This window comes from Somniosus microcephalus, chromosome 8, assembly GCF_052327205.1.
Source record: "Somniosus microcephalus isolate GS21.2 chromosome 8, FLI_Smic_1.0, whole genome shotgun sequence".
NCBI lineage: Eukaryota > Metazoa > Chordata > Chondrichthyes > Squaliformes > Somniosidae > Somniosus > Somniosus microcephalus.
In genome coordinates this window covers 232727565-232746427 of record NC_140994.1, presented here as the reverse complement: position 1 = coordinate 232746427, position 18863 = coordinate 232727565, and the positions used below count along the sequence as shown (strand labels likewise).

Below are 18863 nucleotides of genomic sequence, written 5' to 3'. Positions count from 1 at the left end.
CCCTTGCCGTGTGTTCACTATCCCCTCTGACCTTCCACTCTCTGACCCTGAACGATCAGTCCTCAGCAAAGGCCTGAGCTTCATCCCCTTACGGCCCCACCTCAATGAATTTCGAGCTCGGCACGATGCTGAGCTCTTTTTCCGCCGCCTTCGTCTCCGTGCCCACTTCTTTGGCCAGGAGTCCTCCCCCCGCACAACTGACCCTTTCTCCCGCTTGCAGAATTCCCATTCTACCTGGACCCCTCCCCCTGGCCTCTTACCCTCTCTAGATCTTTTCATCGCTAACTGCCGCCGTGACATCGGCCGTCTCCATTTCTCTGCTCCCCTCACTCACTCCAACCTACCTCCCTCTGAACTTGCAGCACTCCATTCTCTTAGATCCAACCCTGACATTGTCATTAAACCCGCTGACAAGGGTGGTGCTGTTGTTGTTTGGCGTACTGACCTCTACCTAGCGGAAGCTGAACGCCAACTCTCCGACACCTGCTCCTACCTCCACCTGGACCATGACCCCACTACCGAACATCAAACCACCATTTCCAAGACTGTCACTGACCTCATCTCCTCTGGAGATCTTCCCCCCGCTGCCACCAACCTCATAGTTCCCCAACCCCGCACAGCCCGCTTCTACCTCCTTCCCAAGATCCACAAACAGGACTGCCCTGGTAGACCCATCGTTTCAGCCTGTTCTTGCCCTACGGAACTTATCTCTTCCTATCTTGACTCTATCTTTTCTCCCCTTGTCCAGTCTCTTCCCACCTACATCCGCGACTCTTCGGACGCCCTCCGCCACTTTAACAGTTTCCAGTTTCCTGGCCCCAACCGCTTCCTTTTCACCATGGACGTACAATCCCTCTACACCTCCATCCCCCACCCGGATGGCCTGAGGGCACTCCGCTTCTTCCTCGAACAGAGGCCCGACCAGTGCCCATCCACCACGACCCTCCTCCGCCTGGCTGAACTTGTTCTCACATTGAACAACTTCTCCTTTAACTCCACTCATTTCCTCCAAATCAAAGGTGTTGCCATGGGTACCCGCATGGGTCCTAGCTATGCCTGCCTTTTCGTGGGCTATGTGGAACACTCTTTGTTCCAGTCCTACTCAGGTCCCCTCCCTCACCTCTTTTTCCGATACATTGATGACTGTATCGGTGCCGTTTCCTGCTCTCGCCCCGAACTTGACAATTTCATTCACTTTGCCTCCAATTTCCACCCTTCCCTCACCTTCACATGGTCCATCTCTGACTCTTCCCTTCCCTTCCTCGACTTCTCCGTCTCCATCTCTGGGGATAGGTTATCGACCAATATTTACTACAAGCCCACTGACTCCCACAGCTACCTGGACTACACTTCCTCCCACCCCGCTTCCTGTAAGGACTCTATTCCATTCTCCCAGTTTCTCCGCCTCCACCGTATCTGCTCCGACGATGCCACCTTCCACACCAGTGCTTCAGACATGTCTTCCTTTTTCCGCAACCGAGGATTCCCCTCTACCGTGGTTGACACTGCCCTCGACCGTGTCAGTTCTATCTCCCGCACCTCTGCCCTCACCCCTGCCGCTCCCTCCCGGAACCACGATAGGGTTCCCCTTGTCCTCACCTTTCACCCCACCAGCCTCCACATTCAACGGATCATCCTCCGGCATTTCCGCTACCTCCAAAGTGATCCCACCACCAAACGTATCTTCCCCTCCCCTCCCCTTTCAGCATTCCGCAGGGACCGCTCTCTCCGAGACACCCTAGTCCACTCCTCTATCACCCCAAACAGCCCTTCCCCTTCGCCTGGCACCTTCCCATGCAAGCGGAGGAGATGTAACACCTGCCCCTATACCTCCCCCCTCCCCACTGTCCAGGGCCCCAAACACCCCTTCCAGGTGAAACAGCGATTTACTTGTACTTCTCGCAATCTAATATACTGTATTCGCTGCTCACGATGCGGTCTCCTCTACATTGGGGAGACCAAACGCAGATTGGGTGACCGCTTTGCGGAACACCTCCGTTCAGTCCGTAAGGGTGACCCCGAGCTTCCGGTCGCCTGTCATTTCAATTCACCGCTCCATTCCCACTCGGACCTCACCGTCCTTGGCCTCTTGTACTGTTCCACGGAAGCGCAACGTAAACTCGAGGAACAGCACCTCATCTTCCGATTAGGCACTCTGCAGCCTTCCGGTCTCAATATCGAGTTCAACAATTTCAGATCATAACCCCGGCCCCTATTTCATTTTCACTTATATTTTTCCACTCCTTTCCTTTCCCCCCCCCCCCTTTCCTTTTGTTTCTCTCTCACACCTGGCAGCTATCTTTTGCCCTGCCAGTACACTTTACACCTAATCACAGCCTATTACCATCTCGTCTAGCTTCTAATCTCTTTTACTTCTTTTGGCTCTTTTATTCTTTTGTCTGATCGCAGCCCTGCCTTCGATCTAGTTCCTTTTCTCTCCAGTTTTGAAGAAGGGTCAAACCCGAAACGTCAACTCAAATTTCTCTCCACGGATGTTGCCTGACTTGCTGAGTTTTTCCAGCATTTTCTGTTGTTATTTCGGATTTCCAACATCTGCAGTATTTTGCTATAGAACAATGAGTCGTCAGCCTTGTTAATCAAGACTTGGGAGTGGGCCTCTCAGGGCATTGTTCCCAGGACAGTTCTTTTCCATACGAATGAGTCATCTCCAGCTTGAGTGGGTTTTACACTGCTTCCCCAGCCTGTCCAGCTTTTAATAGGGGTTAAAAATCCAAAAATCCATGAAGTCTGCGCCGACTGCTACACTAGGGATAACTCCCCTGCTCTTCTTCAAAATAGTGGCATGGGATCTTTTATGTCCACATGAGAGGACAGACGGAGTCTCGATTTAACATCTCATCTGAAAGACGGCACCTCCAACAGTGCAGTACTAGAATTAATGCTCAAGTCTCTGGAGTAGATCTTGAACCCACAACCTTCTGACTCAGAAGTTAGAGTGCTACCAACTGAGCCATGGTTGACACTGCATCATTGTAATGGCACACCTGCATCATAGGACCGGTTTCACAATGCAAATGTCCCAGGATAATATGACATGAGTGACTTAAGGCACACCATAATGTCCTGGGACTTTTGCGCGCTCCACTGTGACCCTTGCCAAATCAGTTCCGCCCACAATTAAAACTAATGGCGATCGCAAATTTGCTGAGTTAACTCTACTTTTATCGCTGCTGCCATTTAGACCGTTATTGGTGCTGGTGAGCTCAGTAAATTTGGGTTAGTCACGATTGTATTAATTATTCAACACAATGATCGAATTTAAACCTGTTTTGCTGTTTCAACATAAAGTAAAAATACTGAACTTTTATCGAACAATAATCTCAGAGCACGTCTTCTTGTACTGTACATGCGACAAATCAACAGACTTTTGAGTTAGAACTTTGCTAGTGAGCGCTTTGGCAGTTGAATGACTTTTGCTCAACTGCTACCTTGGAAATACACCAAGATGGAGTAATCTTTAATAACACACAGGTGAAATGAATCAGACAATTCTCATACTAAATGGTTTTGTCAAATTCCCCAAACAGTTGTCATTGTTCAACGGTGCAATTCGGGAATTTGTAAAATTTTCTTTTGACCTAAATGAAAATGGTACACTTAAATTCATATTTTATTGGGATGTAGGTATATCTTGCAGCATTTCACAGGAAAGTAAGAATGATGTATATAACAGGGCACAAGCCGAATTCAGAATTAACGACATTCAATACTGAGCAGTGAAATAAATAAATCACCAGCCGTAAAAGGCATATCTTAACTTTTATTTCAGCCTATTATTTTATATTGTTATTTTAATAACTCTGAATATTGTTGCAAACTTCTTTTTCTGAAATTTAACAACATTCAGTGCTATTAATGATTGGCAGTTTACTGATTTTAAAAGATGGGAGCTATGTATCCTTTATTTCTGTAGCAAGAGAATTATTGGTCGCTCTACTTGTTTAAACAACATTCAGTAGGCCTTAATTCCAGCATATGTAGAATCACAAGTACACGGAGGAGCTAATATTACTTTAGTGGTTTAAAAATATAATTTGACTTTTTAACTTCCTGTTCAAAGCATACTACTTCATGTAACTGTTTTCTTTAGTGACCGGAATGCAAATAAATACAGTTATGTCGTGCACAAGAAACATTAAAGCGAGACGAGAAACCGTCCCCTTTTATCGCCGCTGTCCCAGAATCGGCCATGGGCTGCGGCACTTCTGATTCACTGCTATATTCACTGCAGCATATTCTAATTAGTTCCCCAGTAAATTTTGGTGCAAATTCGCCCCTGGGGGAACGGGATGCACACCGGCGTAACTTATGGCGTTCGTTGCCAATATTGCTGTTGCAGGAAATTGCCGATCTTGCTATCAGTAAAAATGACAGTGAAGCTGTCGGGTTGTGCTAAAACCCCAACTGGTTCACTATTGTCTTTTAGGTGAGGAAATTGGCTGTCCTTACCCGTTCTGTCCAGTATGTGACTCTAGTTCCACACCAATATGGTTGACTCCTAACTGCCCTCTGATGTGGCCTAGCAGTATCAAGCCGCTGCAGCAGGGCCATAAATGCGAGCCTTGCCAACGACGCCCATCCCAAGGATAAATAAAAATACATCGGGGCTAAATTGGGTTGATTTGCGCCTCCCATTAGCGCCCTAAGAGGGCACTAATGGGGCGCCAATCAACTAGCGCCTGGGCATGGCGCTGCTAACACCTCCCATGAAATTCAGTGGGAGGTTAGCAGCGGCGCAGCCGTGCGCAGTGCCCCGCTCGCGCCCCGGCTGTAATATTGGGTGGTGCCCCCCCGACTTACCGCTGAACGCTATGTCCAACGGGGTCAGGCAGGCCTACCGCAGCCGGGGCAGCGCTAGACAAAGGGGAGGTGGCGGGCGGCCATTTTTGTTGCTGGCCGCCTGTCAGCACCTGCCCCCGTTGCTGTCCCCGGCCCCCTTGAAGTCCCCCCGCGGGGTGCCAGCTGCTCTCCATGTGCCCGGCTCTCCTCTTTAGTGCCGGGCTCATTTGCCGGCACTCCCGATCCCTGGTGGCCCAGCTGGGCACCAGGATGTGCTGCGCCAGGCCCCTCCACTTTAATAAGGGGATGAAGGCCTGCAGTACCACAGCGTGACGTGCCGCAATATTGAATCGCAGAGCCCGAAGAGGGATGCAGCGTGCTTCCAGTGCGCCCCTCCTCCCTCTCGGGGCGCTACCTGGGAAAATCGGCCGCGGGGGCGCTAGCTTTTTCGGGGCGTTAAAATTAGCGCCCCGGCAAAAGTAGCGCCCCAAATGCTACTCAATTTTTACCCCTCTATATTTTAGTATATAGGACTTAACCTGCATTAATTGGGATTTTGCCTCCCCAGTTACAGAACACCCTTTGCTGTGAAATAGGTTGAACAGTTACAAATTCTTGTTCTGTAGGTATTTCAAAAGAAAACTGAAAAAGTTGTTCTTGTGGTCACAGTACTCAACTTTTACTGCAAGCCTTGATGGCAGAATGTGTATTGTGGGACTGAAACCCGTGTGACCCTGAAGTTTAATAAAATGACACTGTCTACACAGTCTTCCATCAGGCAGCTACAATTTCAAAGCACTGCCCGACCCCCGTTCCATCAACTCTATTAAAAATACTCAGAGCAATAGTTGTCATCCTCACCACCCCTTGCAGCAAGAGCCATTTCTCAAGGGTGCCTCCTTCATATATACTTCTCACTCACCTCTTCCCTTAAATTTCACAAGTTCAAAGTGATAACTTTGCTTCAATTCGAAAACTAAATTTGGTGGGAGAGGGAACTTTCCGAGTTTCATACAGTACAATTTTCAGTGGCAAGGACACTCGAAAGACTCTCTAGTTTTTTAGTCTCGGCTGATGAAGGGAACTTGATAACCCAATATTGACAAATAATTCAAAGGAAACCGCACATGGAAGATTTCGCACTGAGCTGATCCTCGTCGTCAACATGGTTGTGACCCGCGGACACTCCCAGAACATATGATTCAGGGTGTCCTCACTCTTCTTGCATCTCCAGTGGCAAGGGAAAATTTGAAGGTGTTGCCTTGAGCCACAGAGACCAGAAAGTCCCAGGACCAATCCTCGGTCTGAGTTGCCTGAGATTAGCCAGGTTGGAGATAAGGGGCACTACAATTGGCCTGGGTTAAGGAGCTGAAAATCAGCCAGTGTTATTGCTTCTGATTGGGACTTAGCTACCCTTGGTGAAAGTGCGTGTGTGTGTGGACATTGGGTAAGGGCAGGATGAAACTTGGCTGTAGGACGCAGCCTGGTAAAACAGCCTAACTGTCTCGGTTCACACGTGAATGATGACTCTTGAGGGTGACCAACATCTTATCCCAGCACCAAGTCAATGTCTTCAGGAGAGGGAGAAGGGGAGAAAATTGGCAGTTAAAAGAAAGGGGAGATATCAATGCCCACTCTGTTTCAGCCCATGGAGGTTAAACAGAATCAAATAAGCATCTTAAGAGAAATGAGCGGTAATTTGAGCATTATGGTTCAGAAAGAACAATGGGATGAAATTGGCCTCGGGCGTTAGCACAAAACGGGCGATAGCAAATTGGCAGCCTGCCTTACAACCTGCTCAATTTTCTTTTAACATGCTTCACATACTTGGGTTTAGGAGACCAGAACTCTTGCAGGAGACAATACTCCACTTCTTAACCAGCACCTGACAGCAAAGTTTTCTCTTAACAGAGGCTGTAATGACAAGGTGCCTTTAAAATCAAACATTATCCCCTTTGGTCTTGTTGGCCACATGCCCCTTCCCACTCCGAGTTCGGGCCACTGCCAAACTGTCACAACCTGGTGGGGTACCATAGGAGACCAGTGAGGACTATCCCCTGGAGGCAATTGCTCTGCATTTGCTCAGCACATCCTCGTGAAGTGCACCTGAGATTGTAAACTAATCAGAGGTGGGGGAATCGAATTGCTGTAGTGTGTGTTGTTGCTTCGCTTGTACACATGGCATTAATGGAGTGGCCGTTGGTGTACATAAAGAAGTCTGTTATGTATGCAGAGTGGCGCATGGCATACATGAGTGCATGCGATGTATGTGAAGTGGAGCATACTGTGCGTGTGGTGCAGATGAAGTGTACTGTAGGTGGAGTGGCACGTGGTCTCTCTGTTGTGATGCATGTAGAGCTGTAACTGGTTTGTACAGCGCAGTGTGAGGTGTGTGCAGATTGGAAATTAACATATATGTGCAGTGCCCACTGTGGAGCTGTGCTTGGTGTATCTAAAACATTGCATTGCATTTAGAGTAGTGTATAATGTAACTGTGAATGTAGAACCTTGTGTGACATACTTAGGGTGACACATGCCACATACGGTGCACTTGTGCATGTGGAGCAGTATGTGCAGGTTAGTCTGTTAGATTATATTCACTTTCACGCCACTGTTTTGAGACTACGCAAGTGTTCGAAGTACATAAATTGCTTTTTCTTCCCGTTTAATTTGACAATTGCCTTGCTATATGCTTTTGTGTACTGGGGGCATGTTAAAAGTTATTCCAGCTGAACTGGGAGCAGATTATAACAGAGCAGCTTTGGGTACGAATATGAATGGTACTTTTGTTTCACGATAGCCCAAACAGCTTAAGATGGTGCAAGTCTGACCTACGTCACTCCCCAAAACCTTTGGAAAGGTTGTAATGCAACAAATCCTATCCTGTCTAAAAACGAACAATCAATATGTGCCATTGTATTTTTTTTTTGCTTGCACCTTTTATTCAGGCGACCTACTCCAACTTGCATTTATACAGCGCTCCTCATGTAACAGAATGCTTCACAGCCTTTTATGAAGGGGAAAGGTGGACACTGAACAGGTGGCCGCTTAAGCCTACTTTAAGAAAGCAAAACAGTGAAACTGAACGATTTCACTTTGCTTCTTGGTGCCTATTGCTCTTTTGAAAGTGTCCACTGATTGGACTGAAAGTGAATCCGAGAGCGCTGAAGCTGTTATCAGTTTGAATGAGGGATGTGATACTGCTGTTCAGGGCTGCCTCTCATTTGTCTGCATTCACATCACATCCTGTCCCTCGGCAGGAGGGCGCAGCCCAGCTGTCTGTCACACTGTCCTCCCGATGCCTGCAGAATCCCTGTGCAGTAACACTATATCAGAGGCAAGAGCTTGCTCCTGTGTTCACATTGAGAGCAGCTCGCTTTTTTTCCACTAGGCACCAGCCAGTGGAAGCAGCACTGACAGCAGGAGAGGCAGCCCTCTATGGCAGTAGCTGCTTTTGGCTCAGAGAAGAACAACCTATTCCGTTTCTTTTTAAAAGAAAACACTACTTCTGGTTTTAACACATTCTTCAACATGGCAAAACCTTGAAGAAGTGTAGAGTAGACGCATATCTTGATGCTTCTCATTTCTCCAGAATTTCAGCGGCTGCAGATTGAGAACTAAAACTGAAGGTTGCAGTGAGGTAGGTGTTATGCTGTGGAATTCCACTAGTTTGAGTCTGACTATTTTAAGTTGTTGATCGTACATATGTAGTTGCTATGGACACAGGTATGTTTTGCAATCCCTGCTATTACTAATAGTTCAGTTGTACTTAAGCGCAACGAAAAGCTGACTTTACATTCATTCCATTAGCTGTGTTTGATTTAAGTTCAGTCCGTTGCTCCCTGCTTGCAATGTTTTTTTTTTAAATCGGGTTTTATTTTTGTTGCACTCCTCCTCATTACAGACTTGATATGGAGAGATGTTGCTTTACAGTTCCAGCACATGCATAGAATATGATGAGTTTAAATGGGTTAGATTGGGCTCCTAAATGGTTGCTGGCATAGGGAGCTGTCAAATCCCATTGCAGTCTTTTCCTATTAATATCGACTGCACATGCCAGGACCTCAGTTCATTGAGGACATGCTTTAATTTCTATAGTTAGTGTATCGACTAGCCCAAATGCTTGATCACAGCAGCTTTCTGTTTCATTGTTTTTTTCAATTGTTTGGTAACATTATATCAAGTCACACTCGCAGTTCCAGCATGAAGTATCTTGTTTCCATTTAAACCCCATGGTGGCAGGCTAGCTCCTCCAAGCACTTAATTTGTAGAGTTGTTGAATTGCAAATCTTCTGTTTTCCCAAATCTCCTGCAGACAGATATTCTGTCCAATGTTTTACTTCTAGTTATTATCCTGTGCTACGTGATGTATCACTGAGTTTTACAGGATTGATTTATAACGAGGTGGCACTGAGCAAAAAGCTGAGCATTCTCTCGCATTTGGGTGATGTGTCTGTCTCGGTGTCAACTGTGTGTGCAGAGTACACATTGAATAAGAGCTGATCCGTTTACTCGAGTTTAGTGCTGCACGAGTCGTGTGTGTTTGTCAGGAGTGGCAGTTCTTATACTGTGGATGGTACACACCAGGTAAAAATGAATGGCTCACTCATGTAGGCTGCTGTGTGACTCAATGTTGAGTTTTACACATGCACAATTTAAAATGGGTAAGTTGCATATTGTTTATGACACAGGACCAGTATCTGACTGCAACAAGCTGCTTTGGTGATGCAAAGACCAGTATTCATTAATCAAGCATTTTAGCCTTCTGTATCCTTGTATACATGCTAAATTGTGCAATTGTGTTACAGCTTTGCTATAATACATATTTATTTAATACTTTATATAGTTTGTGCTGAACATTGAAAATTCCATCCAATAGATGTTTAATTTTACTTGCCTTAGATTTAAAACATATTAAAATCGCTTTGCTGAGTTTTGTTAGTGTAAAAAGTATTAACTGTTCTTAGTTGCATTTGCATCTTCATTTGTAGCTAATATTCCCTTCATTAGTAATACTGGGGTAATGAAACTCTGAAATGAAATTCTGATGCTTGCAGAGAACAAATTTTCTAATTGCGATAAAACGTGACAATTTAAAGATATATATATATATATATATATATTTATCAATTAGATCCTACTGTGTCAAACCGGCAGGTCGAGATAGATTCTGCTGCCATGTTGTGTTAATGTGCTGACAACTTTTCCATTTATGAATTTTTCATTTTTTCTTTACATGTAAAATTGGTCTCAGACTTGCAGGTGAGAGAATAAAGAAGGCCGTATGGGGCCAATTGCATTCTGCCCAAACGCACAAATGGGGGAAAAATGTTCATGTTGTAAACATTTTGACTGATTCTGCAATGACTATTTGAGCAAGCATCAGTCTATGGATCCACATTGCTTGTCAAGAATTTCCTTTCTAAATGTAGGTGTTTCTCATATACACCGTCTTTAGCTGGGTGGGTGACAGAAACCTGGTTCAAGACCTCTGCAAATCCACCCTGACACCATCATCAACATGAAAATCCATGGGTGTGAGTCAGGGTAACATACTCTCAGTCAAGCTGATACACTTTAGTGTGCCTCAGTTGGTAGCACTCTTACTTCTGAGTCAGAAGGTTGTGGACTCTAAGCCCCACTCCAAAATATATATATGAGTATATAATCAAGACTGACAAACTAGTGTAGTAATGAGGGATTTCTGCATGGTTGGAGCTGTCATCTTCTGGATGGGATATTAAACCGAGTTCCCGTATGCCTGCTTTCTTTCCCCAATTTACTTTCTTTCCTATGAAGAAAGATGAAAAAAAGAACATGCTTTTATATAGCACCTTTCATGTCCTCAGAACATCCCAAGGGGCTTCACAGCCAATGAAGTTCTTTTGAAATGTAGTCACTGTTGTAAAGTAAGGAAACATAGCAGCCAATTCATGCACAGCAAGGTCCCAAAGAATCATAGAAAAATTACGACACAGAAGGAGGCCATTCGGCCCATCGTGTCCATGCCGGTCAGAAAGCAGCTACCCAGCCTAATCCCACCTTCCAGCACTAGGTCCGTAGCCCTGTATGTTACGGCTCTTCAAGTGCACATCCAAGTACTTTTTAAATGTGATGAGGGTCTCTGCCTCTACCACCCTTTCGGGCAGTGAGTTCCAGACCCCCACCACCCTCGGGTGAGAATTTTTTTCCTCATCTCCCCTCTAACCAACTACTTTAAATCTATGCCCCCTGGTTTTTGACCCCTCTGCTGAGGGAAATAGGTCCTTCATATCCACTCTATCTAGGCCCCTCATAATTTTATACATCTCAATTAAATCTCCCCTCACCCTCCTCTGTTCCAAGGAAAACAAGCCCAGCCTATACAATCTTTCCTCGTAGCTAAGGTTTTCCAGTCCTGGCAACATCCTCGTAAATCTCCTCTGCACCCTCTCCAGTGCAATCACAGAATCATAGAAATTTACAGCACAGAAGGAGGCCATTCGGCCTATCTTGTCCGTGCTGACCAACAAAGAGCTATCCACCCTAATCCCACTTTCCAGCATTTGGTCCGTAGCCTTGTAGGTTATGGACCAAGCTGTCCCATAGGCAGCTATGAGACAAATGACCAGATAATCGGTTTTTGGTGGTATTTTGGTGGTGTTGGTTGAGGGATAAATATTGGGCAGGCCAATTTGTGAGAACTCGCCTGTTCCTCTTTAAATAGTGGCATGGAATCTTTTACATCCACCTGAGAGGACAGATGAGACCTCGGTGTAACGCTTCATCTAAAAGAAAGCATCAGTGAAGGACTTGCCCTCTACCTGGCACCTTCCTATTGTGTCTTAGGCTATGGAGGATCACTGTTGAAATCATATCCTGCCACTGTACAGAACAGGGCACTGGCCCAAAATATTTTACACAAGTCATGGCATTATCACACCATATGGAAAAGAAAAATCTTCTTTGACAAATTGCTTTAGGAAACACAAAATATGTAATGAGAAAGGGCCATTGGACCCATTCTTCCATTTTTTCCAATTATGAAAGGGTTTGATGGAGTAGACATAGAGAAGATGTTTCCACTTGCGGGGGAGACCAGAACTAGCGGCCATAAATATAAGATAGTCACTGATAAATCCAATAGGGAGTTCAGGAGAAACTTCTTTACCCAGAGAGTGGTTAGAATGTGGAACTCGCTACCACAAGGAGTAGTTGAGGCGACTAGCATTTAAGCTAGATAAATACATGAGGGAGGAGGATATGTTGATGGGGTTAGATGAAGTAGAGGAGGAGGCTCGCGTGGAGCATAAACACTGGCATGGACATGTTGGGCTGAATGGCCTGTTTCTGTGCTGTAAATACTATGTACAGGAAACTCTTTTTTATCCGGCACCGACGGGACCGGCTTGGTGCCGGTTGATCAAAAAGTCCGGATTACAGAGGGGTATACTTACTAAGGTACGAGAGCCCCGTACACGGTCACAGATCCAGGCGTCTCTGTTGCATGGCAACAGGTGCAGGAACCCCGGTTACACGGCCACAGATCCAGGAACCCCGGTTACACGGCCACTAATATGAAGTAAAACTTACCTGAACCTACTCCTGAATTTTGCCAGTTAAGAGAGATTTCCGGTTATTTAGGTGCCGGTAAAAAGAGAGTTTCCTGTAATACAATGTAAAATTCTCAAACTGCCATGGTGGGATTTGAAATTATGTTCTCTGGATTGTTAGTCCAGGCCGCTGGAATACTAGTTCAGTAACATAACCACAACACTACACTACCCCACCCCCTACTTGTTTCATTTAGTCCTATAGAGGTTTGATTATGTTCTAGTTTCCACTTCTGATCAATTATGAGCCTTTGCAGATGCTGAAGGACTGATTACATATTTCTGTGAATCTGCTGGAGTTGCCCAATTTCCGCTACTCTCTTTCAGTGGAATGGTTCCATATCTGATGTATTTTTCTGGTGCTTGGGTATATGCACTTTAAAAGAAGGTAATAAATAAAGTTTTGAGAAAGGTGATGTTGATTGAAGGTTGCCAAATTGATGGCTGCTGAACTGGTGACTGTTTAAATTGGATTGCTTTCAAATTATTCCTCACATTAAACGGAGACTACAAACTGCCCGGAGCTACTCAAAGTCTGCAATTTGGTAAAGTTTACACCAGCAACAAAAGGTGGGAGTTAGGCAGACATTGGGTTCAATCAGACCTCCAATTAGAGATATAGATAAGGTTACCACAAGAGAATGAACTCTGCAGAATCAGCTGTTAGCAGTGACAATTTATCCCATACAGCTGTCAAATAAATGTTTTGACTCTTTAGCATCAATTAGTGAACGGTTCCCAAACAGTCTCAATCACTTTCAATGAAACAAATGGACCAAGCCTCATAAGAACATAAGAAGTAAGAGCAGGAGTAGGCCATACGGCCCCTCGAGCCTGCTCCGCCATTCAATAAGATCATGGCTGATCATCGACCTCAACTCCACTTTCCCGCCCGATCCCCATATCCCTTGATTTCCCCGAGAGTCTCATGGAATAAAGCTAGACACACACAAGAAATGAATGAAGCTAATTTTGAAATGCATTAGAGCAAAGTTTCTGATCATGCTGAAGGTGCTGGTGTTAACAAGGAAAGACTGAACACACAAGGAAAGAGAACACCCTAGACCAGGCTTCCTTGGAGGTGTTGTCTTCTGGACGAGATGTTAAACTACCACTTGGAATGGAATGCAGGTACTGAGGGTGGGTTAGGGAAAGGAGAAGAGGTATACAGGGAAAATAATTCTTGTGTAATATACAAACAGAATTTGCAAGAAAACAACTTGCTCACAAATTAGTGAAATTGTGTTTCAGTTGGTGTGATTTGATTTGGGAATTTAGGAAACCTCATGGATAGATTTGTATACAAGTGAGTTGCCTCCAGTTACTGGGTTTCAGAATTGCCCCTAAGTAGGCTTGACAGTCATATATTTATTTGTTGAATGAATAAACACAGCGCTATTTCAGCTAAAGTCTCAGGCGGAGAAATTCGGTATCGCCCCGTTTGGGGCGCAATTATCGGCCAGGCGCATTGTTTAGCGCCTGGCGCTAATTATTGCCTCCAACTGCAAACTTGGCTTCTATCGCCCCTGGAGGTGATTGGAGTGCTAAATCAGGTGCTACATACCTCTCTTAAGGCGCTAACGCCGAGGAGCAAGGAGCGAGGCGCTATATCAGAGCGCTGGCGAAGCTCATGAGATGTCAGTTAGCAATGGAACACAGACACACTGGCGCCAGCCAGTTCTTAAAGGGGAGGGTCGATCTTGCTTTCCATCCACACCCTGCTCATTGCAGCATTGAATCCCAGCCTGGAGAGACCTGTACATCAATTCTGCTGGAAAGAACAATGGAGAGGCACAGAGAAAGAGCTCAGAGTGCAGCCCCCATAGTCTCCTCTAAATCGATGCAAGGAAGGTCAAATCAAAATGAACCTGCAAAGTGCTGCTCAGTACCCAAAAATCCTTCACATAGCGTTGAATCTCTCCAGAAGTCTCTCTCAGAATGTATGGTGCAAAAATGTCGCTAAAAAAAAAAGGCAGGAAGCGGCCACCTTTAAATAGCGTTCCCCCAGTCCCTTTCTGACTGCAAAACTCTCCCCTCAACCTGTTGTTGCTGAGTGGCAGGCGGAAAGGCAGTGGGCGCCACTCAATATCCGGTCCAGGGTGCTACCGGGGCGTTGCACGCTCGACTGACGTCATGATCTGCAGGCGCAGGAGATCATGGCGGTAGTGTTTAGCGCCACTGCAAAATGTCTGGTCAATTTCCGAGCAGCGCAAACATCACTGCGCCTTGGCGCTAGTTGCTTTATGCCCCGTTTAACGGGAGGCGCAAAGCAACCAAATTTTTCCCCCTCAGTGTCCTAGAAGAATTGACTTATGTGCAATTGATCCAGGTCCTTTGCCTTTTGATTCTTTTTTGTTGGCTTTTTAATTGTGATTCCATCACTGTTGTGATGTGGACCACTTATTCTTTTCTGTTGATCATCTGGGAGATCATTCATCTTTTTTAATACAATAATTTTTGTGCATAAACATTTTGGGCTCGATTTTAACAGCCCTGAGGGAGCGGGCTTGGAGGCGTGTCAGCTGCTAAAATCGAAAAAAATGGCTTCAGACACCCAACCCGCCTCCATCCTGCCCCCACCCAATTTTCGTGAGTGTCTGTTCAGCTGCTCCCAAACTGACTCGACTCCAACCAGTGGGACAGGTAGTTAAGGCAGTTAAGAGCCTGTTAACTGCCTTGATAATCTTATTTTGATAGAGGTTTCCCATTTTCATGCCTCTGGCTCCTGTTTCCCGTCTTGTCAGAAACAGTCCTGCTGCAAGGAGACAAGTTGGTGGAGGACATGATCTGTAGTCATTATTGGTGCAGAACTTTAAAAGCGCTCCTGTAACTTGGCTGGCATTCAAATGCGAACAACTTTGTTGTTGGAGGTTTGGGATAAGATTTTGCAAATCTACTGACCTTGTGACTGGTCAAGCTGACACACATCTGCTGTTTGAACTGATTGGGAATAATTTCAGGCCACTTTGAGTTTGCGCTTGCAAGCTCCTTGCCTCAACTGAAATCTATAACAACGGGATGGGAACCATTTACATCCTCTCATCCTGGTCGTCAGTTTCAGAGGAAGAGCAGTGCGGCTTAGTGCTGCCGGATGAACAAGTGGCTCAGCACACTGCTTCCTTGAAGGAAGATGAAGAGGATGAGGAAGAGGATGAGGGGAAGGACGGGGAGTGACGCCTTGCGGGGCCGGAGGTGGCCAATCCAGTAGCAAGCGACCATATTGCTAGCTGTCAGGCAAGGGATGCACTCATCCATGCCAGATTCGCATAAGCTTACGCTTCAACCACAGGTGGCTGGCACATGGAGATGAATATAAGTCCGACCATCTCAAAACCCCAGGCATCATCTGTCCAATAAACCGTGGTTTGCGCTCAGTGTCACCACCAACATTCTACATGGAATTCTCCCTGAGCCCTCACTCTTGAACTTCCATTTCCCAGAACACAGAGGCCACACTCTAGGTGATCTCAGCAGATCATTAAACCTTTTTCCACACTGAACCCATGTGCGTCTGCACACAGACCTCGAGCTCAACTCGCCAGCAATTTGTAGCCAAGCTGCCTTAGTTTGCTGAGGAGGCCTCCTCCTTCCATTTCCAGGGAAGAGGACCTCCTGACATCCTCTAACTCCCTCGACAAGAGCATGGAGAGAGCCCTCATTGAACCTGGATGCAGCCTTAGTTATTGGACTTGCCGTTCCTGCAGCAGCCAGCACATTTAAGAGAAAAAACATTACTATTACTAAGCCAACGATTGGAACAAATCTGGCATCTTTTTCATTTCATAGTCAGATAATAAATTGATATATAAAAAAATCATTAATATCTTTCTGGAATAATATGACCAGCAATTTAATTCATTAAATTTTGTTCAGAACAGATGCTGTCAACTCCCCTTTCTATATAATATAGCACCAATCCATCCCATTGACATTTTTTCCAAAGGGGACATGGCCCCTTTAAATTTTCATTCAATCAACGCGAGAAACTGACAGCCTCCAAGCAATTGCCTGGAGGGACCCGCACGTCGGCCGTAACAAGGCCAATCAAGTCAAAATAGTAAGTGATGGGAGGCGGCAGCCAGGCGCGGGACGGAAAGCTGCCGAGGAGCGGGCCCACCCTCAACCCGCCTCCATTAGTAAAATCGAGCCCAATGAGTTCAGGCTTCATTAAAAGGACTTAAAGGTGAGTTTTCTAAGGAGGTTGGGATGATATTTGCACCATCTTTTTAGGTTACAAGTTCAGCTGGTTATGTGAGAATCAATTTCAGATCCCGTACCAGACATATTTCCCCTTTAGTCAGGCATCATGATGGTGTACTGAAGTTTCAAAGATGTTGAAATAGGTGCCATAGTTACACATCTCTAGTCATTCTCAGTTATTGGGATTGAAATCTAGCTATCACAGGAATTGATGGAAGAACATAAGAAACAGGAGCAGGAGTAGGCCATATGGCCCCTCAAGCATGCTCCGCCATTCAATAAGATCATGGCTGATCTTCTACATCAATTCCACTTTCCTGCCCTATCCCCATATCCCTTGATTCCCTTAGTGCCCAGAAATCCATCACTCTCAGCCTTGAATATACTATGTATATGAGCATCCACAGCCATCTGGGGTATGTACAACCAGAGTCCAAATATTTTCTCCTGATGGAGATACCTGCCTATTTCTCTTACCCCTCTCCAAGATGGGTATGGTTTCGACCATTCATTTGTCGACCGGTGATGACCTCTAATGGTATGAGGGAGCGAGTTCCAGGATTTTGACCCAGCGATGATGAAGGAACGTTGATATATTTCCAAGTCAGGATGGTGTGTGACTTGGAGGGGAACTTGGAGGTGCTGGGTGTGCTGTTGTCGTGTCTGAAGCCAGTGCCTAGGTCGATGCCGGGTGGTCCATCCGGTTTTATTCTTATTATTGTTTTTCATAGTGGTTTGGTACAACTGAGTGGCTTGCTCGGCCATTTCAGAGGGCAGTTAGGAGTCAACCACATTGCTGTGGATCCGGAGTCACATATAGGCCAGACCGGGTAAGGACGGCAGATTTCCTTCCCTGAAGGACATTCGTTAACCAGATGGGCTTTTACGACAATCCGATAGTTTCATGGTCACCGTTACTGATACTAGCTTTTTATTCCAGATTTATTTCATTAACTGAATTTAAATTCCCCAGCTGTCAAGGTGGGATTTGAACTCACTAGTCCAGGCCACTATGCTACCGCACCCTACAGCATGTGAAGCATGAAAGATTATCAACCATTCAGGAGGGCATCTGGCCTGGTCTCAATTAGTTAGATGCTGCCTGGAGACTTTTCAAACCACAGTACAGTTCGGCTTTGAATAGCTCAAGCAGGGCGGGGGCTTTCTGGTGAGCACCATACAGGCGGATAATATCGCCAGCCAATAACATCATTCTGAAGTGCTGACACAAGCTGTCTATGCTCTAGTGGAGTTGTGGCAGTGGAGTGGGAGCAGCTCCAAGAAGATTCCTGGCTGTAGTTTCCCAAGAGCCAGTCTTACAGTCAATCATGTAAGTGTAGTACTATTGCTTAATTCAATGTGAATGGGTTGTGGTGGCTTAAGGAAGTTGACAGATATTTGTAGATGAGATTTTGGGAGTTGGATGCCACTTGTATACTCACTTCCCTTCCCCCATTAAAATAGTTCATTTTTTAAATCTTCAGAAGAATCCAAGACAATGAGGGTGATTTTAACGTGGGGCCTGGAGGAGTCAGCGGGTGACCTGAACGTTTTGGTTCAGGATTTTCTTTTATTCATTTATGGGATTTGGGTATTGCTGGCAAGGCTAGCATTTATTGCCCATCCCTAATTGCCCTTGAGAAGGTGGTGGTGAGCACCTTCTTGATCCACTGCAGTCCGTGAGGTTAACGTACTCCCACAGTGCTGTCAGTGAGGCAGTTCCAGGATTTTGACCCAGCGACGATGAAGGAACTTTCATGTATTTCCAAGTCAGGATGGTGTGTGACTTTGAGGAGAGCTTGGTGTTCCCATGTGCCTGCTGCCCTTGTCCTTCGAGGCGGTAGAGGTCGCGGGTTTGGAAAGTGCTATTGATGAAGCCTTGGCGAGTTGCTGCATTGCATCTTGTAGATGGTGCACACTGCGCCACGGTATGCCAGTGGTAGAGGCAGTGAATGTTTAAGGTGGTGGATGGTGTGCCAATCGAGCGGGCTGCTTTGTCCTGGATGGTGTAGAATGTCTGGAGTTGCACTCATCCAGGCAAGTGGAGAGTATTCTATCACACTCCTGACTTGTGCCTTTGTAGATGGTGGAAAGGGAGTCAGGAGATGAGTCACTTGCCACAGAATACCCAGCCTCTTACCTGCTCTTGTAGCCACCATATTTATGTGGCTGGTCCAGTTAAGATTCTGGTCAATGGTGATCCCCAGGATGTTGATGGTGGGGGGGAATTTGGCGATGGTAATCCCGTTGAATGTCAAGGGGAGGTGGCTA

At 45.9% G+C, this 18863-nt stretch overlaps 1 long non-coding RNA gene across 1 annotated transcript in view; it reads left to right on the top strand.

The window, feature by feature from the left end:
* Positions 1–8113: 8113 nt before the first annotated feature.
* LOC147114150 (uncharacterized) overlaps positions 8114–18863 on the top strand; it is a 526828-nt gene continuing 516078 nt past the window's right edge. The window contains exon 1 of the long non-coding RNA XR_015079159.1: positions 8114–8440. This is a non-coding gene — a long non-coding RNA (uncharacterized LOC147114150). The remainder of the gene's footprint in view (positions 8441–18863) is intronic.